The sequence below is a fragment of the Dipodomys ordii genome, unplaced genomic scaffold (assembly GCF_000151885.1).
Source record: "Dipodomys ordii isolate 6190 unplaced genomic scaffold, Dord_2.0 Scaffold194, whole genome shotgun sequence".
NCBI lineage: Eukaryota > Metazoa > Chordata > Mammalia > Rodentia > Heteromyidae > Dipodomys > Dipodomys ordii.
In genome coordinates, this window is record NW_012267410.1 from 2,293,057 (window position 1) to 2,319,236 (window position 26,180).

Below are 26,180 nucleotides of genomic sequence, written 5' to 3' on the forward strand. Positions count from 1 at the left end.
AATAAAATATTTTAAAAGCCCTCAGACATGGAAGTTAAAGAAATTTAGAAACTATTTTAGACTGTACACAGTGAAAAATATGATAGATCAAACTTTCCACATATGGTCTAAGACCTTCTGAATGACCCCTGCTGTTCAAATGTCTTTATGATACAAAACAAGCCCCAGCTAAAGGATCCAGGAAACTAGGATGGAAAAAAATCGACATTTGGGAAAGGACAGTGTAGGGCTATTAAGCAGATTCCTACCTTCCCGGCTTCTAGCAGAAACTGAGGTAATGTAGCTGTCAAAGCGGGAGAAACATCAAGGCAACACCCATGAAAGAACCCAGACTTCTTTCTATGAAAAACTGGAAAAGAGAAGCTGGTAAACGATAGCGATATCATCACCAGGAAAAGAGACCCTTAATAGACTGCTTTTGTCCCAAATAGCTGAGATAGATATTTTTCAGGGAAGGTATTTAAACTATTAGATGGTTCTCAAAATCATTAGTTGTGAAAGAAATGTCATTTAAAGTCATAATAAATTGTAACTCTACAGCTGCTGGAGTAGCTAATACAAAAAACCTAACCACACAAAAGCGTGAAGAAGGATGTGAAGCCTAGAATCTTCACAGTTTGCTTAGGGGAGAAAGCAAAATGGTACCGCCACTTCGGAAAGCAGAGTTAAAATGCCTTTGGTCTATTTCTAGATATTTACCAAAGAAAGTTAGCATCTACAAAAAACAGTGTGTATAAATAGTATGTTCTGTATTATTAATAATAGCCCCAAGAGGACCTCCAATGGATACATAAAGATATATGTTGTAGTATATTTCTATCATGGAATACTACTCAATAATAAACAGGAACAAAATAAATTATACAATGAGCAATAGAGTGAACATAAAACCTGTTAAGTGAACGAAGAAAATTATAATAAAACAAATTTTATTTGCAAAGGATTGTAGAAATGGTAGAGAACCTGGAGGAAGTGCCAGTGTAGGCAAAAGATCTGTAACCTTGATTACAATGGTCGTCGGTACAAAGAACTACTTGCCTTGCCTTGAACAGAGACGGCTATGGCTTTCTGGTGCTTTTTATTCCCAGAAAAAATTCTCTTCTTCCCAAATGAGGCCTCTCTTCCGCTGAGCTTCATTCAGCTCACTGTGGTTTTCATACTGGTCTACCTAAGTCCATTTGAAGGCGCTCTCTCAGGTCTCCTCTCCACAACTGTTTGGGTCCAATTCTTTCACTTTCCATTTGTTTTATTTTCCAATCTCCTTTCAGAAGTTACTAGGGTTTCCCCCCAGTTCCAATAACTTGTTGGACTTTGTTTTTATTTCAAACTTTTCAAGCATCTGGCTATAATCCTCAGCTTTCAAAGTATAATAGATATTCCATATTTCATGTGATAATTTTTTACTTCAGGCAGAACAAATTTTACTGAAACTTTTCATGTCTTTTTTTCCCTTTTCTTTTTCTTTTAAGAAGATAACATGAAACTATGTCTTGTTGTCTGCATGTTTCCCATATTCTTTGCTAAGACACTAAAAAACATGTCCATTTAAATAGCTCATTTAGAACTGAAACATGTCTATCCTTTCCTTTGTTAATCCTGGGGAGGTATAATTTTTTCCATGATATCTTATGGGTATTTTTCTGTTAAATAACTCTATACATTTTCCCCTTAGAGTTGTAAGTGAGAAATACGATTTGTTTTGCTACTATTTGTATTTTTTCTCATCCCTTGTCCAGCATAGCCAATGCTACTTGCAATTATCATACAGAAATTTGCAGAGGCCCATTACATTTCTCTATAAGCAATGCTGTATGACAATTTCTCTAAACTTTCTCCTAATATCCACATTGCCTTAATTTCAATGCTTCCCAAGGCCTTCCCTGGCCCCTTCCTATCAGCAGGCATGCATGCCTGAATGGCCAACGATTCACTTTAGCTGGGGTTGATATGGCGAAGTAATTACACGCCATGATTTTGTTAATATATCACAATAATCATGCAAGCTTCCTTAATAACTGCACCATTTCTAAGAAATCCTCAGTAGGAGAGTTTCTTGTTAACGATGATTAGACTAGCATCACATAGGAGTGTGATATTTTATAAAAAGCTTCATAGATTAAGGAAGACTAGCAACTCCTTTGAGATTAAAGGTAATTTAGACATGGTGTGAGCAGAAGGAAATGTCTGCCCTGGTCCCCAGGAAACATTTTTAAGAGGAGAATATTTTTCCATTATCCAAGTATCAGCTTAGAAAGTCTATTTCCTTCTTTATAGATGAGGCAATAGAGGCTAGTAAAAAATAGCCTAATGAAAATAAGTAACTTTCTCTGAGCTAGAGTAAATGATAGATCTGGAGCTGAAATATTATATAAGAAATAATCATTCAAGTCTCCCTGATTCCAAGCATATGGCTCTTCTTGAGACACCAAACTGCCTTTCTGTGACATCTTTTACATAACATTTCTAAGTAAACACAGGAGCACACAAGGACATCACAACATTTTTCATATGTCTGTCACTTTGCCTCCATTTCTTTTTTATTATTTTTTAAGTTACCTTTATGTGATTGAATGAGGAACTGCCTTTCAACAAACCAGTTTATAAGTACAAATGCATCTGATCAATGTCACCCCTTTCATCATTGTCCCCCATCCCTCCCAACCTATCCCCTCCTTTCAGTTTTGCTAGTGTCATACAATATGCATATTGAATATTATGACAGCATTTCCTCTCCTTCCTCTCTTCATTTGTCTACTATTCCTTGTGCCTCCTCTAGTTCTTTGTAGGTTTTCCTTCACCTTTGCCACTCTATTTTGAAGTATTTCTTCTTTTTCATTTTTTCATGTTTTATTCCTATATAGTTAATGTATATATATATATAGTATATATATGCACTAGTTTAGTGTGTATATATATATAATATATATATACACACTAAACTATATATACTAAAGTATTATATGCTATATATACTGAACTACTAAACTAAAATATATATATACTAAACTATATAAACTAAACTATATATACCAATATATATTAAACTATATATATATATATTATTGCCAATGCTAGGGCTTGAACTCAGGGTTTGAGAATGGTCCTTGAGCCTCTTTTGCTCAAGGCTAGCACTCTACCACTTAAGTCACAGTGCTATTTCTCGCTTTCTCTGTTTATATGGTACTGAGGAATCAAACCTGGAGCTACATGTGTGCTAGGCAAGGACTCTACCACTAAGCCACATTGCCAGCCCCAAGTTTCATTATATATTTTTTAAAAATACTTTGTTCTAGCCAAGTTCTGGTGGCTCATGTCTACAATCCAGCTACTCAGGGGTCTGAGATATTGGGATCACAGTTTGAAGCCAGCCCAAGTAAGAAAGTCCATGAGAATCTTATCTATAATTAACTACCAGAAAACTGGAAGTAGAGCTGTGACTCAAGTAGTAGAGGGCTAGCCTTGAGCAAAAAAGCTCAGGGACATGCTGTAAGTTTGAGTCCCAAGACAGAAAAAAACAAGCAAACAAACAAACAGAAAATGCAGTTCTCACAGCCTTTACAATATCTGACAAATTCACTTGTATTGGGTACAAAATATCTCAAAAATATCTGCAAATATTTTTGTTCAAATTTGATTCCCCGAAGACCACATATGATATTTTCTTTTTGAGAAAACTTTAGATCTTTTAAATCTAGAGCACTCTCCTTCCCTCATCTTCTTTTTAGTTTTATAGTTAATGAATTGGTGTACAAAAATAAGTAAGCTGTTCTAATTTCTCATTTGTCTTTCCTTCCTTTTGTTTTAATTTAGCCTGGTTTTCTCCTTGCTCTTTCCATTTTTACTGTGTTAAAAAAAACCCAACAAAACCTTTATATTCTGTAGCAGCATGAATGAAGAGGTTCAAGTTTAAACATCCTCCTCAAAGCACATATATCATGAGTGGCCGCTGGGTTTCACCCCAGCTGGTTGTATCATTATTGGAAGTGCAGGGATAATTTCCATATTCCTGAAAGCTCATCTTTACTTTGCTTAAGTTTTTATTAATTTTAACCCCATTAATTAATTTTATTATTTTTAAATTTAAATTAATTTAATCCAAATTAATTTAATTTGCCTGCCACTGTAAAGTGGTGGGTTTTTTTCCCCCTAATTTTACACATCTTACACACTTACTAGAATTGCATCAAATATTTATTTGTGTGAATTACAGTGCCCATAGGAGAGTCTCACTAAATAATTATATTTTCCTATTATTGGCTACTGTGAATTTCTATTGTAAGAACTTGGTGCTCTAGGTCTGCATGTCTCAGTCTCTGTCTCTCTGTCCTTCACCCATCATGAGGTAAAGAGCTTCATCAACTATACCTTCCCACAACCATGACATTCTGCCTAAACACAAGGGGGTCAAGCAACCATAAACAAAACCCATCTCCCCACCCCACCCCTAGCCCCAGTTTTGCAAGTATTTGTCACTAGGACATAAAGTCAGACTAGAGATACTTCTAACACACTGGGTTTTATATAGCTAAAACTTAACAAAAATTTGTGTTTGATTTTACACTTACAGATTTTCTCTTGTACTAAAATGTTTGGTCCTAATAACATTAAATATAGAATATATTTACAAGCGTCCATGTGGTGATGCCATATTGATTGGACGGAGAAGCACATAGATGATTTCCGCACACCTCTGCATGAGTTTATGAGAAAGTTTCCTGAACAAATTACCTTCAGATGGGGGAAGGGGAATGTATACCTAAATGTACTTGACACTATCCCACAGGTGGGGTTCTCAGGGAAATAGGAGAAAACCTGAGAGAGCAGGCATGCAGTTGATTTTGCTCACAGCCGTGAAAAACGGATTGAACAACCATTAAAAAGAACAAATGATATTTAATGAAGGCTGTCTTTCTTCACAGGTTCCTTCTTCACAATAGTAATCCTTTTTATTACATAACTATTTTATTACTCTCATCATTTACCCATTAACCAATACTACATTGTTAGAACTCTTGATTATCAAGGATTTTTCTGTTAGTTCATAACCTTTCATATCTAAAATAACCTTTCTTAGCTAAAATAAATTCAAGCTATTGCTGTTTATTAACCTACAAAAATTGAGATTTTTTAAGACTTCATAAACATTTATTTTATGTATATTTAATGCATGTAATTTTAATTATTATGCTTATCTTAGTTTCAATTTCTGTTATAATAAGTTTCCATTGTATCTTCTAATGGATCTTGATACATACTACTTTATTTTAGGGGGGTCTAAGAATTGAACCCAGAGCCTTACACTTTTGCCTATGCTTTCCACCATGGAGCTAACCAATAGCCAATCTTTTATGTGTGTGATGAATTCCCCTTTGATTATTTTAATACTTTATGATAGACAAATGTTATTATTTACAGATACAAGAAGTTATATTCCTATCTCTGTCATTTTTATGAAATTAATTCCCAGTTATTGGATATTTTTATGCTTGTGTTAAAGAGGAGATTAAAATATACATTTCTTTATTTTTAAGACTTAATAATAATGCCTTTAATCAATAATTCTTAAGTAAGATGCTGGTAGAGCACTGTTCAGAAAGTATTTGATTATTTTTGGATTTTCAAGTTTCCAGAAATATCAGGAAAGAATTTTGACTGAAATGTCTTAAAAATATAGAAATAATAAAATATTTTTTCTTCAACTGGCTAAAGTAATAAATTACACTGGTGAATTTACAAATACCACACTGTCCTTTATTCCTAAAATGAAATTTATTTGATCATAATTTTTTCATAATAAACTTGACTCTGTTTAGTGACTATTATTTAAAATGAGGTTTTAATATTTACAATTGATATTGTCTTATAATCCCATTTTGCAGTTAGTATTAGATTATGCTTCTAATTCTAATATTTACTTCAAAAATAAAAGCATTGAAACATTCTTCCTTTTTCTATTCATTGCCCCATTTTAAGAAGTATTGAGGTCTAGCTGATCTTTTGAAGTTTAATAAAACATTTCTCAAAGTCCACCTGGAATACTGTGTTGGTTCATTTTGCTCTTGCCTTGCTTTCTGAATTCAGGGGAAATTTTAAGCATTCATATTTCATTTAATTTAGTAAGAATTGTTAGCCTTTTTTCTCGATTGGAGCCAATATTAACACATTGTTTTCCTAAACACCTGTTTATTTCACATTTTTCTCTGATTTGTCATTGAATCATTTACTGTAGACTTTGAGAGCTATTGTTTTACATAACTTTCTCTATATTACTTATTTTTCCTTTGCCAAATCTATACGTTTAAACTTCCCTTGTATAAAAGTATTTATGTTGGTCAACAGGACCTTCTGTTCAGAGCAACCTTTGAACTTATAATTTTAGTTTCTAATTCTTAATCTGCTTTAATCTTTAATAATTGGTTTGGGTATTGGATTGTTTGTTTTTTTATTTTTATTTATGCATTTTATGCTATAAGTGCTCCTCTAAGAACAATATTAGTCATATCAACCCTCATTCTGAAATGCTGAGTTTTTGTAATTAATATTTGTAAGAAATCTATATTTTCATTCTATACTTTCTCTTTAATCATAGGAAAAACAATTGAAGATTTTTATTAATTTCCCTAAGGGCGCTCTTCTGATGTATGTGTGTGTGTGTGTGTGTGTGTGTATAAGTCTGAACTCAGGGGCTGAGTGCTGTCCCTAAACTCTTTTGCTCAAGGCTAGCACTCTCTACTTTGAGAGACCTTTTTTTGGGGGGGGGGCAAGGTCAGTTGTGGGACTTGAACTCTGTGCCCGGGCATTATCCTGGAGCTCTTCAGCTCAAGGCAAGCAGTTTACCACTTGAGCCACAGTGCCACTTCTAGTTTTCTGGTGGTTAATTGGAAATGAGAGTCTCGCAGACTTTCCTGACCTGGCTGGCTTTGAACTGTGATCCTCAGATCTCAGCCTCCTAAGTAGCTAGGATTGCAGGCATGAGCCACCAGCACCTGGCTCTAAGGGCCCTCTCGATTTGAGTAATTTCTTGTTTTATTATATATTAGAAACTGTTATTTGCATTGTTTCTTTTCTTTCTGATCTTTTGAGACAGAGTAGTGCTATGTAGCCTAGGCTAGCACTGAACTCAAGATTCTCCTCACTTAGCATTCCAAGTGTTGGGATTATAGATGGAAACTACCATGTCTGGGCCACTATTATTTCTTTTTATTTATTTTTGAAGTTTATTTGTACACTAATATATACAAGTTTTTTATAAATATTACACACATCATACACATATATAATTAAATTGTCATATTCATCACCAAGATACAATAAATGACATATGGATATAGTATAAAATATATCAAAATACATGCATGCATACATGTACACACATAGGTATGTTTCATGAAATGAAATGAAGCATCTGGAAAACTCTGTATTTTCATTATGTGTTTTAGACTTTATTAAGGGTGCTTATTTGTTTTGTTGAAATGATTAGTTGTGAGTGTAATTTTCTCTAATATTAAGTATATGATTTCTGAAAAAATTACTTGATAGTTATTTGCTTACTCTGCTGTTTTATCTTTTTCCAAGTATTTTATGAGAGGATGATTACTTCACTTCTCAGTCTAAGATTTTTCTTCTTTATAGATGAGTTTAATGACAATTATCTAATGTGTTCTCATAATGTATTTGAGCATTAGTAGTGCAAGTCAAGTATTAGTCATGGAATCTTCATCTTTTCCTTTTAAAAGCTTTGTGTTTTTGTTGTTAGCTGTGGTTAAAAGCGAAGGAATTTCCTGTGGTATTATGAAAAGGATTCTGAGGGACAGCAATAGGGGCTGAAGTCAGCCAGCACATTTTGCACAGCTCCTTCCTTCAGCATCCCTACCTGCTTTGACCTGGAGACAGTCAGTATACATCTTCTTGGTTTCCAATGTCTCAGAGCTAAGTATGCTCAGGAAGAATGCTTGTGTCCAACCTCATAGACCTTCATCTACCTCACCTCAAATTATACTTCTTTGGGAGGAGGAATTTAAAATTTTTTTCCAGTGTTTTCTGTGTGCTTTTTTTCATAGTGGCTGTTCCCCAATCCATCTTCCTGGAAAGCAATATGAGATTTTCATAACATGTTTTGACCACATAGGGGATGAGAGGCTTCTCCACTCTTTTGCTGATCATTTTCAAATCAGAAAACCTTGGTTTCCAGCCAGGATTGCATTCCCTCATTTGATTTCCAGGCTGGTTGACTGCTCCTGGACCTCTCATTCTCTCACTTCTTGGAGCTACTGAGCCAGCCTAACTCTCCTTTATAGGGAGATCCACACAGCTGGTTGCCCTTACCTGCCAGCCTCCCTGAAGTACGGTGCAAGCTGGTGCTGTTGAAAAGAAGACAGTACCCTTGTCACCACACCACAAGGGTACTATCCTGGTGCTTTGATTTGTGTAGTTCTTTGGAGGATCCTTAGAGAATCTTGAAAAAGTCACCTGCCAGGACCTTGTCACAGGATGTTTACTATAACACTTTTTTTTAAATGTAGTGATGTATTATATATTGTTCTCATTCAATGAGATGTACAAGTCACTATGTCGAAAGGAGAACTTTACAACTTTGGCGGGGGGGGGCGGGGGGGCGGGAGGGAGGTGGAGGGAGAGTGGGTGGGAGATGGGAAGGGATGGGAAGGGAAAACAGGAGGAGGCAACAATGCTTGATAAGAAATGTACTAATTATCTTGCCCACGTAATTGTAACTCCTCTGTACGGTATTTTCACAATAAAAAAAAGAAAAAAGGAAAAAAAAGATACTGTACAGAGGGGTTACAGTTACATGAGTAAGGTAATGAGTACATTTCCTATCGAGCGTTGTTACCACCTCCTTGTTTTTTCCCCTACCATTCCTTCCCGCCCCACTTTTAGACCAAGTTGAATTGCATGAGAATTTTAGTAGTAGTGGTTAGGGAAGAAGGGACCTGAAAGGTCATTATATTCATGCTGAATTCTGTGTTTTCATATATTTCTTATTTGCATAGAGGCTAGATAGTAAAACAGAATGTACATGTTCTGTATATTTTCTCCTTGAGGTGACTTAAAAAAAAGTTTTCTTCAGATGATGTATAGAATACAATGACTCTAAAATTCCTAATGTTTGTTTAGGACATGTCATAAGTCTAAGCAGCAATTCTTCTGGAATATGGATACAGTTTTTAAATTGTTTTAATATCAATAATAATGAGCCTTATAAATCATGCATGTGTGTTTATTTAAATTTTTATTATATAATATTCTCCCTAAACTGATAATGTTTTTGTGAGCAAGATACTGAGAGTGCCTTTCAGAAAATAATTATTATAGAATTCTATGTGAGACTTTAGGAAATTCCAATTAAGAGGGTGGGTCCTGAACATAGGTTCTTAGGCAAATTTCCCAGCATGTCATTGATGTTATTCCCTGAGTTTACTTTTAGGAAGCAGTATCAAATAATTACTGCTTGGGCTAGGTAGGCTATAAAAAGGGCAATGATGAAGAAGTCAAAATGATTATGTATAAAACTATTTAAAAAGAGGTGTTCAGATGGTTGAGTCTTTGAAATTGGTAAGAAATTACTAGAATTTTCATCAGGCTTAATTTGAAAGTGGTGATGCTTTCTTTTTCTTTAAAAATGCAGAATTTCTTTTCCATGGCAGAAAATCCTGGTTTGTTGGGAAAGTTTTGAAGGAGGCTTTGGAAGAAGATGACAAAATAAAAGGCTTTTCAGGAGCCTGTGGGAAGGCAGGACTTGTCTTGAGATGGAATTTGGAACACAATAGTTCCCTGAGCAAACTGTCACTCAGTTTCCAAGGTGGAATTTAAATAACCTCATTGTTTTCTAAGAACTCTTACTTTGACCACTCTATTCTGTAGAATTACAAATGCACTGATTCCCTTTTAAAGCATTTTCTTTCGAGATTATTGAGTACTACATTGTCCTAAATGTGGCTTCCTTATCAAAATAATGTTTACTACAAGGAAAATGTCTGGATCAAGGAATTTAATTTTACTTTACTTTCCAGAGGGAAAAATCTAAAATATAGGTAATATCATATGTTAAAGTAGCATAAATAAAAAAGGACATCTTGGCAATGAAAAAATAGAAGTTCTCCTAAATTGAGTAAGTTTAAAATATTAATTACTGTGACAGTATTTCAGAAAAATTTAACACTTAGAAAAAGAAAAATATAACAGGTCTTAATGAAATAATATAGTGTAGGTAGTAGTTTGATAGCTTTAGGACAAAATATCTGAGTCTCATTAGCTAATAATTTAGAAAATTTAAGCAGAGCTCAGGGTGGCTTAAATCCCCAATCTGAGAACAGAAAAGGAACAAAATGAACTTTCTTTTTATGTGTTTATTAGATGATCTATTATACATGTATTTCATATCATTTAATTCAATGTTGAAAACAACCCTGTGAGATATGTACTGCCATTATTTTTATTAGAAATGTGGAAAATACATTTATGTATTCTGCCCAAGTACAGAGTTATTAAGCAGGGAAGCAGATTAATCAATATAAAAAAACAGTAGGGGTCACATGGCTGAAGTTCATACCTGGCGTGCCATATGCCTTTCTAGAACTTCATGCTTTGGGAGATAAAGGGATCTTACAAATTTTAAGACATTTTTGCAAAGTTGTTTGCATGATTCATTTTCCATACATTGCAAATTTGTTTTCTTTTAAGTCTTTGAGAGAAAAATTAGGTGTGTATCATAGGAGTTGTCAAATATTTGTCTATATAGGACCAGATAGTAAATATTTTAGTCTTTGTGGCTTGTGTGGTTGATAGATCTCTGTCTCACTATTCAATTCTGTCACTGTGACATTAAATCAATCCTAGAAATATGTAAATAAGTCAAGCTTACCAATTATTTGCTTACATTGATCATGACTTTGTTGTGGCACTGAAAAATTCATCAGAATCTAAACTTACTTGGACTTTTCTCCACATTTTGTGCTTGGGAGTTGTACAACTGTGTGATTTTATTTATGTTTATCACTCATTTAGATTTAGTTATATGTAATGTATAAAGATTTTGTTTAGATTCATGTTTTTTTATTTGGGTGACTATGGAGGCTCTCAGCACTATTTGTTGAAAAGCAAAGCTCTTTTCTTCACTGAATTATTTTCACTCTCTTAGGTCTAGAGACTATGTGTCATTTTTAATCTGGATCCTTTCTTGTACTATGGTTGCCCATTCCCTAATACCCTCACTGGATGGTGGAAACCACATTGTAACTATGGAGTGAGACTTGACCTTGGTTTGCATCAATCTAAAGATTGTTGTCCTTCAACAATGTGTTGGTCTTTTCTGGGCTAGTTGCCTCTTCATGTAACTTTATGTTGGCTTAAAAAAAATCAAACTTAAAATAATGTGAAATCAATGATGTAAAATTAAAAAAAACTCTTTGACATTTTGATTAAGATCTCACATCTCAGAGAAATGACATTTTGACAGAAATGACTTTTCTGATCCACGAGCATGGACCATTTCCTCATTTATTTAACTCCCATTTAATTTATTTCATCAAAACATTGTAATTCCCCCCATGTACATCTTGCATATATTTTGTTAGGTTTGTACCCAAGTATTTTATTTTAAACTGTGTCGATAGAAATGGTGTGTGATGGTAAGGGGAAACAAAGGAGGAGGCAACAATGCTTGATAAGAAATGTACTTATTACCTTGCTCATGTAATTGTAACCCCTCTGTACAGTATTTTCACAATAAAAAAATTCCCTAATAAAGTCACACAAACTGCAAAAAAAAGAGAAAATGTGTGTAATATTTTTTTAAATTTCAAATCCTACTTGTTTAATGCTATCACATAGAAAAATGATTAAATCTTCAAAAATTATATTTTACTGTTTTTACATAGTGTTACAAAGGAGTTACCAGTCAACAAATCAATTAATGATTAGCGTTTATATTTAACCTTGCATTTTGAATCTTTGTTATAATCCTGTTGGTCCTCCCTCCTCCATTCAAATTTTCCATATATACAAACATATTATCTAATAAGGAAGACAGATTTATTCCTTCTCAGTTTTTATTTCAGTTTTTAAATTTTATTTCATTTACTTTAACTTTCTATTTTTATTTTATTTTATTTCATTTACTTTAACTTTTTTTTTTTAACTCTTGCTTGACTTAGGGCCTGATGCTTGCTTGGCTGGAAATCAATCACTTGAGACATGCCTCCATCTCAACCTTTTAAAATTTTGTTTTTCATTTCTTATTTTTTAATTTATTGTTAAGGTGATGAACAGGGGGTTACTGTTACATAAATAAGGTAATGAGTACATTTCTTTTTAAACACTGTCATTTCCTCCACCCCACCCATTTTTCTCCCACTTCCCACTTTCCTCCCTTCACTCAAGTTGTAAAGTTCATTTCCAACAGAGTCTCTAGTGAGTATCATTGTTGCATAAATTCATCCTGTCCTGCTGTTTCTGTGATTCCCTTTCCCTTCCACAGATCAGATAGATAAGTTTATATACAAGAAAAAATGTACAGAAAAGTAAAACAGAAAAAAATGAAGAGATAACTGTATATAGGACATAATAAACTCTTATTTCCAATTCTTGGAGTTCATTTTGATACACGTCAACGTGTTATTTTTGGAGATGGAATCTCCCAGATTTTTCTGCTTGAATTGGTTGTAACTCCCATCCTCTGATCTCAGCCTCCTGAGTAGCTAAGATTACAGGCATGAGTCACCAGTACCCTGAGTGTATTTTTTTAATTCCTTTTACTTTTGCTTTAGCTGGATTTGCAGCAGTCTACTAAATAAAAGTGCTGAGAAGGGCATAATAGCTACGTCCCTGATCTTTGTTAAGCATATATATGATGCAAATGGACTTTATGAACTCAAGAAAATCGGCCTCAACTCCTAGCTGGCAGAGATTTTTTAAAATTGTTGCATTATAGTTAAATAGTCAGACATAGGAATTTCAACAGAGCATCAATTTATGAGTACAACGTACTTTCATCCATGTGTAGTAGCTGGGCACAATATCTCACCACTTTAATCTTATCTACTTGAGACCCAGAGAATGAGAGGATCACAGTTTGAGGCTATTCAGGCAAAAACTTCACAGGACTTTTTCTCAACCAAACCTAGGTATGAAGGCACACTACTCCAATCCCAGCTAAACTGGCAACTGAGTTGGGAGGATTGTTGTTTTACAATTGGTGATTTCATCTCCAATTAAACAGCAAAACATGAGCAGGAGGAATGGTTCAGGTGGTAGAGTGCCAGCTGAGCCAGTGCAAGTCCCTAAGTTCAAACAGATATTTCAAACAAATAAAGACATTTATGAATAGGCTTCTTCAATTTCTCTAAGTGTATATATCCTAATTTAATCTGAGCTCTTACTTTATTTCTGAGCACAAGTTAAATAAATCTCTACAGTAGTAAAATTTTACAGTAGTAAAATGTGATTTTACATATATTTTCCCTAGGAAGAATTGGTCTGAGATTTCTTTTGAAAGATTAAGAGGTCTGTAGTTACAGGAAAGGATATCACCGAAAGGCAACCTGCACAAGTGACAATGTTAGCTCATTTGGCAATTTGCTGAATGCTTTTATATGTTTACAGTCCAGCTTTATAATATGTTCATGTGCATATAATTTTAAAGACAGGCATGGAATGACAATCAAACCTTTTATCAGTGCTAGTGTACAAGTTTCTGGATTAGAATAAAAATGGATCTTGGTGACAGGGTTAAACCTCTGGCATATCGTGATACAGCTATGCTGGTAATCTCTTTCTCTGAATATTGTTTCTGATATGTGACCAAGGAAGCCCTTCAATCACACAGAAAATTACAGCCTGGGATGAAAGCTATATTTTATGTTTTTCTCCAAGGAGTCCTGGGTGAAAAAACTTGTAGTTTTAGCTATAATCAAACTGAAGGAAATCAGGAAATGACCTGTGTGGATTCCATCTCAAACATGGCTCTGAAACTATCCAATGTCTTTTGATTGTTATGATAATAATTTAAAAAAACATGTTAAATATACAATAAACAAGCTAGTGTGTCTTTACCAATAGATTTAGAGTTTTATTTCTGAGGGAAGATATTTCCTGTGAGAAATTTGTCAAGGTGTAGCATAAAGGAAAGCAATGAATGAAGAAGTAATTCTGGCTTTTGGTTCTAATTAGTATGGGCTTTGAACTTCATTTTCCATTCTCCTCTCTGATTCTGTTCTTTGAAAAGCAGTGTGGGAATAGAATCTCTTCTCTAGGGCTACTAGAAACCACCCAGAATAATGAACCCACTATCTCAAGTTATAATTCTTGATTTCATTTGTGGATAGTTATAGGTGTAAAGATTATAGAACTAACATTTAATCTGTTGATTTTATAATCTTGCAATTTTATATTCTATTTATTGGTTTTAACAGTTGTGTGCTTGTGAGGATAATACTTGGTATTTCTTATGTTGTTGTTGTTGGTTTTTTTTTGTTGTTGTTGTTTTGGTCAGTAGTGGGGCTTGAACTCTGGGCCTGGGCTCTGTCCCTCAGTTCTTCAGCTCAAGGCGAGTGCTCTACCACTTGAGCTACGGCACCACTTCCATTGGTATTTCTTATATATGGACCTTGTCATCTGTACATTAGGATGATTTCTTCCTTTCTAATGCAATTTGGATCCGTTTCCTTTTCTGTGTGATTGCTCTAGCAAGCCTTCCCCTACTACATGAGTGCAGGTAACAATGGACATCTTGTGCTGTGCTGGATCCTAAGGAAAGCCTTTCAGTAGGAGACTGTGAGGCTAGCTGTGGGATTTTCAAAAACATCCTTTCAATGTTTGAGGACATTGAGGTTTGAATTCATGGTCTTGTGCTTGCTAAGCCGAGATGGTGGTCTACCACCAGCTAATTTTGTCCTTATTTGTCCAAGGGACAAAATCCTCTTGGGTATGTGGAATTCATCTTGGATTTGTTGAATTCAGCTTAACTAGCATTTTATTGAGAGTGTTTGTTTCTTAATTCATGTTTTGTGATTGTTGTTTTTCTTGTGATGTATTTGTCTGGCTTTGGTATTGAGGTGATGTTGATCTTAAAAATGAGTTATGATAAAAATTCTTAATGCAATTAATAGACACTAAAAACAATGAATATCAGGGAAATAATTTGGGTGGGAGGGGAATACCAACAGGAGGAGAGAGTGCTATGGAAGAATGTGAATGAGGATTAACATGATTGAAGTAGTATACTTACACACACACACACACACACACACACACACACACATTCAGTAAAGCCAGTTACTAATGGTTTATACCTATAATTCTATCTACTCAGGAGGCTGAAATCTGAGGACTGTTGTTTGAAGCCAGTTATACTACAAAGGTACAGGAGACATCTATCTCCAACTAACCAGCAAAAAGCTGAAACTAAAGGTATGATTCAAGTAGTAGAGTGCCAGCCTTGGGAAAAAAGAAAAAAAAAGCAAGGCCCTTAGTCCAATTTCCAGTACAGGCACAAATAATAAAAGAAACAAGGAAAGGAAGAAGGGAGGGCAGGGAGGGAAGGAGAAACATGGGAAGGAGAAAAGAAAGGGAGGAAACACGACAATGAAACTAGTTGAAATTGTTTTAAGAAGGAGTCATGGGATAAGAGAGAGTGATACAGGTTGTGAGGCTGATTATAAAACATTATACACCTTTATGCATTGTAGTATGTTTCAATATTCCTTTGTATATTTTTTGTCTGTTTTTGTAGGTTTTGAATGAAAGTCTGTTTTGTTGGGTATAAATGTGGCTAACACTGTTCTCCTTAGGTTTCCATTTATATCTATAAATGTATAGGGATACAGGTGGACCCATTGCAACAATGAGATGTACAAGTCATTATGTTGAAAAATGAACTTTACAATGTTGGTGGAGGGGGGGAGTGGGAAGGATTGGGTGGGAGGGTGGGGGGAGGATGGGAAGGGATGGGAAGGGGAAACAAAGGAGGAAGCCACAATGCTTGATAAGAAATGTACTCATTATCTTGCCTATGTAATTGTAACCCCTCTGTACAGTATTTTCACAATAAAAATATTTAAAATTAAAACAAAAACACACAAAAAATTCTTCTTCATTTACTTGAAGTAGATGAGTGTCCTTAAAGCTGAACTGAGCCTTTTATAGAAAACATATAGTTGGATTATGGTTTTTATCATAGTCACGCTATACCTTTGGTTGGCAAGTTTTGCCCACTTACATTTAAAATGATATTGAATAAAGGTGAACACTTGCCATTTTTTTTACTTTTTGGTCTTTCCTTGATCTTTAGTCCTCATTTTACATCTCTAGTTTTCTCATTATTGTCTGTGAAGATAATCCTGGCTTTTGCCTTGGGGTTGCAAAATCAGGCTTATGTAAAATATCTTGCTATTGAACAAGAATATTTAGACATGATAAAAACTTAACTTTAATCTCAGGCATATCTCAACTTCTGAATGTGAGTGCAGAGATTATAGGAATATGCTACCATGACCATATTTGGCATATTTTTTTGGGTTTTGATGCAAGACTGTACGTTTTGTGGGTGTGTTTTTTTCAGTTTTACTTTTGGTGGTAATGGGATTTGAATTTGGTGTCTTATTTTTGCTAGGCTGGTGTAGAACATGGTAGAACCAGTGATCCATGCTTCCAGACCTCTGTGCTCTAGTGCTTTTGTTTAAAAAAATATTTCCAGCCCTGAGTCTCTGACTGTGGTCCTTCAATGAACACTTCCAGCATAGCTATGACAAGTGCATATCACCATATCCAACTTTTAATTCATTGAGATGAAATCTTACAAACTTTTTTCCTAGGTTGGTCTTGAACCATGATCTTTTTGATGTCTATAATCCTTATCCTCAATAAGATTATAAGCATGAGCTCCTCTGACTGGCCCATGGTGTACAAGTTTTTATATTGTGTTTCCAAAGAATTACTGTAGTTATCAATGTTTCTACACATTTCTTTTTTGACTTTTTTTTCTATAGTAATAATTGATGTCCAAACTACTAAGAGGATGTTGGATATTCTGAATTTCATGATGTATTTACATTCATTTCTGTTAGATTTTTTAATTTTCATATTGCTTATGAAGGCTATAATTTCATGTTTCACATTGCTTATGAAGGCTATAATCTCCTGATATATTTTTATCAAATTCTTTATTTCCAACACTTTTGATATCATCTGCATTCATTTCCGGAAGGCCACCTTGATAGGTTCCAACAGTAAGCAATTATGAATAGAACTTCTACAATCTACAAGTGTGCACATGAGTGTATAGTACGTGTGTGTGCACACACACATGTGTGTTTAGGTTTTTCTGATCACGTTTCTTTTCATTTTGGGAAATAGCAGGGAAAGTAATGGCTAGCAAACAAGGGTATATGTAGTAATGCAAGAAACAGTGAAGCTGTCTTCCAAGTGGTCCTGGAACTGTATGCCTCCTGAAGCAATGAATGAGTGATTCTGAGGCTGCATGTCCTCAACCAGGACTTGGGGTTGTCAATGTTTGCAGTTTTGACCATTTTACTAAGCGTGTAGTGGTATAGTATCTATTTTATCATGGCTTTATCTATTGACATTTGAAATTGAAAATAATTTCTCAGTCTTTCTGCTATACACTTTTAACTATTATTCAAGCAATTCTGAATGTTTTTCAGATTATTATAAGATCTGAATGGAGCTGAAGAATCATGATGACTCCTTCCTTCTTCCCTCCTTTTCTTCTTTTCTTCCTTCCTTTCTCCCTCTCTCTTTCCCTTCTTCCCTTCCTTCTTCCATCTCTCGCCCCCTTTCTCTTTCTTTCTGTTTTTTTTCTTTTTCATGGTATTATAAATTGAACCCAAGGTTTCATTCATGACCCACTCCCTTACTTTATAGTTTGCTTTTGAGAAGTCTCACTTCTCTAGATCTTTCTACCTCTGGCTCCCAAGTAGATGGGCTTACAATCCTGCACAATACTTCTTACACTTTTTTCCTTTATTGAGTCTAACAGAGTTTTAACTCAGAACCTGCTGGCTCCTAAGCACACACCACTAAGCCATACCTGCATCCTTGAATTTTGTTCACTATTGTTAAGATAGTGTCTTGATTCCTGCCCATGTCAGGATGATTGGCAGCTATGACAACAAGACATACAACTTATTGTCAAGAAGTGGTCTTGTGAACATTTTCCTTCTCAGACTGGTGTTGAACTCTGATCCCAACATTTTCAGCTTTCCAAGTAGCTGGGATGAAAGGAATGAGTGATAGTGATCAAATATGGCTCCTTGGGCGTGGGGAGGGGGAGAAGACACCAAAAAAACTATTTAACCATTTCCCAAGAAAAATAGCAAGATTTATCACCTATGACAAGTTAGTTTGACATGAAGCAGCGTTCTTAAAAAAATCACACTCAATTTTACATCATGAGACTTTGTTTCAGTTTATGCTTATCTATGAGAAATGCACGGTTTCATATTACTGGCTGTGATATGACTTGATACTACACTTCTGGAAGTTACAAAGGGATGCTAATATGAATGGCGTCCTTTAAGAATCGGTACTTCAGTTGAATATCTTGTGAATGTACAGTCCAAGTAGTGTCTGCAAAACATGACTGATAGTGTACTATTTTATCAGAGAAGAAAGAGTCATGTGTTCAGAGAGCTCAATACCAGCATAGACAATCTATAGCCTCAGTTTCCCAGTTTACTGTACCAATGACAAAACATAAATGAGGCTGTCACTAGAAAATATTACATTTTTATATTAAATTTGAACTCAGGCATCTTGCTTCCCCAAGGTCAGATTGGCCCATATGAGTAGATTTCTTTGGGAAACTGAACCATTTTATTACCTAGAGATCTTAAGAACGAGGTTAAATTGTTCTGGTAGTGTGTCAGTGCTCTCTGACCCTGACTGAAAACAAAATAATGTTACTTTCTGCCTTGTGATGCTTTAAAATTAGCTTTTATGTTTGAATGCTATTCCTGTACACTGTATTTACATAGCAGAGTTAATAACTTCTTGATTATCTTAAGGATTATAAGAAAACATTTGGATAAACAAGAATAGAAAAGGATTTCAAATCATTTTTGGATCTCATGAAACACCTGATATGGTTTATCCTTCTATGCTAGCTAAAGCTCTTAAACTATTTCTGCCCGACGCTATTATTGTTCATGAAAAATGAAAAAAATATATACTTGACCAGTCCTTGTCAAAATAAATCAAGGCCTGTTAATTTCCACATGCACTTAAAGAGAAAGAAAATTATGAGACATCATTTTATATAAAATTACTCCAAATATTGCATTTTCATTGCATAAGAGGGGAGAAAAATGAATCAAGTATCAGAAAAAATTATTCTCTTTTATTACAGTCATTTTCTCTTCTAAAGAGATAATTGCATATAGCTTAAGAGGCAGGAGTGTGAGTCAGAAAGAGAAAGTGATTTCAAAGACCAAAAGTTAGCATTTGCTTACATGATGCCTCTGTATGAGACACACTCTCAATAGAGAACACAATTGTACTTTTTTATCATGAAGACTGGGTAGGTGACCCATGAAAGCTACAAAATATAAAAATAATCTCTTTTCCATTAGACTCAGGATTATAACTTGTTGTCTTTTAGAGAGTGAAACTTGATTGAAGCAATTGTGTAATTTTAGCTACATTCTTCTTCCCACATCTCTTATTTTTGTCTCTTAAAAACTGATCATCTTTCTTTCTTTTATTAAGGGTGTGATGGTAGAGGATGAAAATAGCTATATTAATACAAATTTAATACAGTAAGTACTATTAACGAGTTTAAATCACCTGGTAACTTAGAAACTTAAGAAAAATGAGTAGAAGAATAATAAATTATGAAAAGATACTTTCTTAAACTTCTCACAAATAAATAAGTAAGATGGTTCTTGTACCCAAGATCTTGAATAAAAACAGACATGTACAAGCACAAACATACACTTACACATAGAAGGAAAAAAAATAAGCAAGAAAATCTTTCTAATAGCTTGCTTTATGAACACAGCCACTCTCCTGTGCCAGTAACTACCGCTCGCCAAATAAAACACCACCATCCTACAAGGAAATGGCTAGCTAAACAGAAAGTGCAATGAATCTGCCTCTGCCATGAAGTTCCCAGTGCCAAACATTCCTATAGAGGCTTTTTGTTGTGTAGGACATTCTCAGGATTGGTTTCTCAGTGTCATTGTAAATGACAAATGACTAGCCAAAGTTTTGGCCGAGGGTAGTAAGGAAGTCAGTTTCCTCCTGAAAGGATCCCAACAGGTTCAATAGCTATCAGAAGAGAGCTTCTAAATATCCAAGAGAGCTTGCGTGAATTCTCTGGTGAGTTGGTGTGTTACTTTTTATAAGCATCCAGAATTTGCTATTCTGATTCTTTAAAGAGTTTGGGGAAAAATGCAATCCAGAATTTGAGAATAAGAAATCTTTTTCTTATTCTTAAGAAGACTAACTTTAGCTTTATTTTCACCTTCAAATAAAATGTCTGGGAATTTTATAACCAGGTGAATCAACATAGCAGACAGTTCAGAAGGTCCCAATGTTATTGATTTCATAAAGCATTCATCATTGGGTTAAAACTCATTCATTCTTATATTGTAAGTGTTCTTGTCTATCATCCTTTGAAAAGGTTTCAAATATACTTATATACTTTATAGTCAATAATTTTATTCACCATTATCAATTATTCTAAATATATATAAGATATGGAATGGAGCAGAATTATATGTAATTACTTCCTGGATCAAACAAGCATGAATGTGGAATATATGTTTTACTTCTTAAATGATTGGAATACAAATTTTAAAAAAACTAAATCTTTAACAAAGTTTCAATTATTTTTCTTTTTAATATCCTAGTCTCAAATCCAGGAAAGAAGGTAAAATTAAATAACATAGACACCTTCCAACAGGAATGACATTTAACCACACAAGAATGAATTACCATGAATCTTAAAATAGCAGCATCTGTAAGCAGAGAATGGAAACTTTTATTAGGAATTACTTTCAGCTGAAAAAACTTAATATGAATACAGCAACAGAACTACTTGCTCATCTATTTCACGAATTGAAGTTCTTACATTGTAACTCAGGAACTTATATTTTTTCTAGTCCAGATTATGTGTGTATGTGTGTGAATGTACACACACAGATATAGACACAGACATGCACATGTGCACGTGTACACACACACACACACACACACACACACACACACACACATGAGCAAATGAGCAAAGGGGTTTGAAATCAAGACTTCTACTTGTTAGGCAGGTGCTCTACTACTTAGTTATGCGATATTTCAGCCCTGTCATTGATCATGTTTGAGATAGAGTCTTTCTGCCTAAGCATATACCTGCACTTCAGTGTGCCTATGTTAGGCTTCCTGTTTGTGCTGGATATCAACCATATGCCACAACATTCAGCTTGTCTCTGCTGAGTCGGAGTCTGACGTATTTTTCTGAACACATTGGCTTGGAGACACCATCCTCCCAGTCTGAACCTCCCACATTAGCTTTGGGTGTCGGGTGCATAGCATACTGGCCAGCTATGGATTGAGAAGGGGATTCAACAGCTTTTCTGCCTGGGGTTGCTTTGACCAATGATTCTCTCATTCACAGCCTCCCAAGTAGTTAGGATTACAAGCTGGAGCCTCACTTCCGGGTAGAAGTTTTCTTTCTTGTTCTCATTAAGAGAATTTCAATACAGATCTGTTCAAACAAGATTGACATCTAAGTTGAAGGTTCTTAGTAGACACAAGTCAGCACTATGGTAAGAATTTGAGAACTGGGATTGAAAATTTCATCAGCTGTTCTTGAGTATCTGTCATACCAAACATATCTATCCACAAAGGAGTTATTTCATTTTACTGTTGTTTTTTGATTATTTAAACATATATCAGCTTATCTGCTATTACCATAGATTACTTAAGTTTTTACAGATAACGAATCTGTTCTCTGAAGTGAAAACACAAGATAATTTTGTGGAGAATATTTAAAGGAATATGGTCATTGAAAAGAAGGATTCAGTGTGTTTATACCAGTAGTAGTGTTTTTGGAATATGTGCATATGCATATAAATGTGTTTAGAGAAATGGTTGTTTCTTCAGGTTAGTCTGTAAGAAAGGTGAAATATTCAATAATGAATTTGAGAAAAACAGCAATCAACTGTTTATTATTTCATTTATTCACTGGATAACTAGGGAAGATATGAAGACAACGATGAATTTCCTAGTAGAGTTTCTCTATCATTTCACTAGACAAATTAAGTGGCACAAGTGCATTAAGAAAATGATTGCATCAACAATGAGAAGTACAAGTTGTTATGTTGAAAACAAACTTTACGACTTTGGGGGGGGCAGGGAGGATTGGTTGGGGGGGCAAGGGGAGGATGGTAAGGGGAAACAAAGGAAGAGGCTACAATGCTTGATAAGAAATGTACTCATTTTCTTGCCCATGTAATTGTAACCCCTCTGTACAGTACTTTCACAATAAAAAAAATTTTTTTTAAAAATGTACTCAATATCTTGCCCATGTAATTGTAACCCCTCTGTACAGTATTTTCACAATAAAAAATTAAAATTAAAAAAAGAAAAGAAAGAAAATGATTGCATCCTCCAGTCCCTGTGGGATTAACCCCCCTCACCCAGCCCCCTGTCACAGCCACTACTCCAGTTGGCAGGCAAGTACCTCACTGTCCTTCACAAATGTCTCCTTCCAGCCCCTCTGCCTTTGAGTGTGTTTTGCCTTGCAGCTGAAAAGTCTTCCAACTTGCTTTCTAATTATCCAAATCCTTCATAATCCCCCTACCAAAATTAGGTCACACTTTCTGCTCAAAACCTTCCCCCATTTCTCTACTATTTACTTCTTTGTTATCTAAATTCCTTTAGGACAGATAGCTCTCCCACCCTGCTTAGCACTAGTGATTTAGTGTCTGCAATCCTTCTCTCTATGCACAGAGCAACTTAGAATTCTCCCCCAAAGGGATAGCAAAGCCCATGCTCCTCATGTCTGTATGTGCTCAGCCTCGGCCTCCATGTGTCCTCCCAACCCTTCTTGCTCTTGGCCTGCAGTGCAGATCTAGAACTGTGCTTCAGGAAACTCTGTTGTGTGTAGAGAAATAGCATTCCAGAGAATAGAGATCTGGAGTAAAAAAAAAATGTCAGCAACTGAAAAAATAAAAATGAAACAACAAAGCAAAACACACTCAAATCAAACAATTTTTTTTAAATTTTTATTAATTACGTTTTTTATTGTGAAAATACCATACAGAAGGGTTACAATTACATGAGCAAGGTAATGAGTAGATTTCTTATCAAGCATTCTTGCCTACTCCTTTGTTTCCCTTCCCATCCCTGCCTTCCCATCTCCCCTGCCACCCCTCAACCCCTCCACCCCTCCCCAACCAAAGTTGTAAAGTTCATTTTTCGACATAACGACTTGTACATCTCATTGTTGCAATGGTTCCACCTGTATCCCTATTTAAACGATTTGTTTTTTCCCTTCCCCTCCACAAATTATACCAATATCAAATAAAGTGAAAACAGGGGTTATACCTTTGTATGTCTCTCCCAAACATTTTTATTAATTTAATGTAAATTTTTGTTAATATTTATTTGGGGTAATAGTTGGATTTGGGACTCAGAGTCTTGTTCTTTTTACATGATTACTTTACCTCTGAGCCACACCTACAACTTGTTAGTGCATTTTTTTTTTACTGAAATAAACCTGTTATTTATTAGGCTAATTCCTAACATATGCTTTTAGAAATACATATTTTCAGACTATTACAGAGTTTGGTACTTTTAGAGTTAAGAATACATGAATGAGGGCTGGGAAGGTGGCTCAGTGGTAGAGCGCTTGCCTTGCATGCGTGAAACCCTGTGTTCAATTCCTCAGCACCACATAAGCAGAAAAAGCCAGAAGTGGTACTGTGGCTCAAGTGGTAGAGTGCTATCCTTGAGCAGAAGAGCTGAGGAACAGTGCGCAGGCCCAGAGTTCAGGCCCCATGACCAACAACAACAACAAAATAATAATAAGTAAAATAAATTTTAAAAAAAGAATACATGAATGAAAGAATATATCTAGAAAGGAATAAGTTGAGACTTCATTACAATACTTTGCTCTATCAAAAAAACAGAAATTTCATTTTTCTCCTTTCTCTAATTTTTCAGTATCATTAATCCAGTTGTTAAGATTATTCCCTTTTACTAGAATTATATCTAAATTAAGAATAAGAATTCCAAAGGTAGTTTAATAGAATGCATATTGCCTTTCATTTCTTCAGCTTTCACGGGTAATTTTTGAAATAGGGTCTTATTTCCTGCCTGGTATACAATCTGGCTCTTTTAGGGTTCTTGTACTAGAATGACAGATGTGCACTATTGCTCCCAGGTATTGGTTGAGAAGGGTTCCCATGTATATGCCTGGGCTAGTAGTCTACAGCAATGATCCTCCCCAAATTAGCCTCCCAATTATTTGGGAATATAGGAATAAGCTACTGACTCTCTGTCTCTCTCTGTCTCGCTATCTCTCTTTGTGTCACTGGTCTCTTTCTCTCGGTCTATCTGTCTCATTCTAATTTTTGTTTTGTTTTTTACTTTGGCGGCATTGGGATTTGAATTCACTTTATACTTGCCCAGGTTGTTTGCCAGCTGGAGCTCAGTCATTTCACTCTAATCCTGCTTTTTGTTGGTTAAATAACCAACTATTTAAATAAAATAGTCTTGTCTTTTCTTCCTAGGCTGACCTTGGATTATGATCCTCTGGATCTCAGCCTCTAGAATAACGGAGATTATAGGTGTGAACTCCAGCTCCTGACTTTTTAAAGATAATCACATCATTCCAGTTTTTTCCTAAATGTTTATAGTCTCAGTTCTTCGTGTAATCCTTTGCCTCTAAATTGTTTGGTTGCAAAACAATCTGTGACTTACATAGATGTTATAGGGAAGATTTAATTTAATACCTCTTTATTGAAAATGAACTCTGTCAGTTCTTATGTTAGGATGTTCAGTAGATAAAATGATGAGATAAGATGGTCTTCATAGCAGCCTGAGGACTTGAAGAGTTTCTCTAAATAATCTCCTACCATAAGGTTTTGGTGATATCTAGAACCTAAGTATTTCTGTTTTGCACACACACACACACACACACACACACACACACACACACACACTGAGTTCATATGGAGCCTGATTCATTATTTTGAATCCTATTGACTTTTCCCCCTAACCTCTTCTTGCTTGTACAAGCCTTATTTCCCATTATCCCTGAATTCCGGAATAATAGTCCTTGTTGAGTATTTTTTCCCTAGGTTTTAGTCGACAAGGGCAGCAGCATCAGGCAAATACTTATAAGTATATATGCATTCCTAAAAGCTCAAAAAGTTTGGAAGGTAGAAACTGTTCTCCTACCAAATGTATGCATAGAAAATTGAAGGAATCATGAAATTATTGATTGTATTTAGAGACATATTTTTGCCAAAATTTGTGGTGATTTTAGAATGATGCTTTCTCAAGGCATGAGCTGTGAATGTAGCAGTTTTAGGGAGAGGGCTTATTCTTTCTGAAAGCATAGAAACATGAAAGCTCTGGGGATAGGGAACTACCTGACCAAGTGTGGAAATGTTGCAGGCCCTACAATGTGCAATTGCTGATGGGATCATGGAGCCTACACAGCCATTCCTGGGACTCTGTTCATCTGGGCTGTGATTACAACAAACTCTATTAAGAGACTTAGTGATTATAATAATGCCTACATGCATTGTTTAGGTAAAAAGAGGAGCCAATATTTAGATGAATTGGAAAAGAAGTCATTGGTGGAGGCCTTTGAGAAAGAAACTCAAATCAAGCCTGAGTAGTATGATGGAAAAACAAAAACAAACAAACAGAAAATAGTTGTCACAAAGCTAAGAGAATCCAAAGATTCACAGTCAGGCAGAGAGAAAAAGAAACATGTAAATTTCTTGTTAGTCACAATTTGTACATGCCAACTTCAGATATTAATTATGCAGTTTCGATAAACCACTCACATTTTTCATTTTCACTTATTGAATTTAAAAAATTTTTAATCAGAGTGTTAACTCTACCAAGTCACGATTGTCAAGACTTAAAATTCCAATTATTATTTTTTCCCTCCTGGAAGTATACTAGCAATA